General features: G+C 26.5%; 1 protein-coding gene across 1 annotated transcript in view; it reads right to left on the minus strand.

Moving 5' to 3' along the window:
* Positions 1-253, minus strand: part of LOC119588533 (glycine receptor subunit alpha-2-like) — a gene marked incomplete at its 5' end in the record, with an annotated part of 99,651 nt that overhangs the window by 11,498 nt on the left and 87,900 nt on the right.

Genomic DNA, 253 nt, shown 5'->3' on the forward strand with positions numbered 1-253 from the left:
ATCAACACCCTACGACACTAATCATTTCTGCTATCAATGTTGAATATAATTAGAAACACTAATGATAATAAACTATTGAAATTATCATGATCACATCTAATTATACATTCCATTCTGAGTCAACATCATTACTCTCATTTTCTCACTATATTTTCACTTTTATCTTCATCATCGTAAAACATGACAGTGATGATAATTTTATTTTGCAACACAATTCATAATTTATAGAAAACGAGATCAAACATAAATCTAA

This window comes from Penaeus monodon, chromosome 24 (assembly GCF_015228065.2).
Source record: "Penaeus monodon isolate SGIC_2016 chromosome 24, NSTDA_Pmon_1, whole genome shotgun sequence".
NCBI classification, from domain to species: Eukaryota; Metazoa; Arthropoda; class Malacostraca; order Decapoda; family Penaeidae; genus Penaeus; species Penaeus monodon.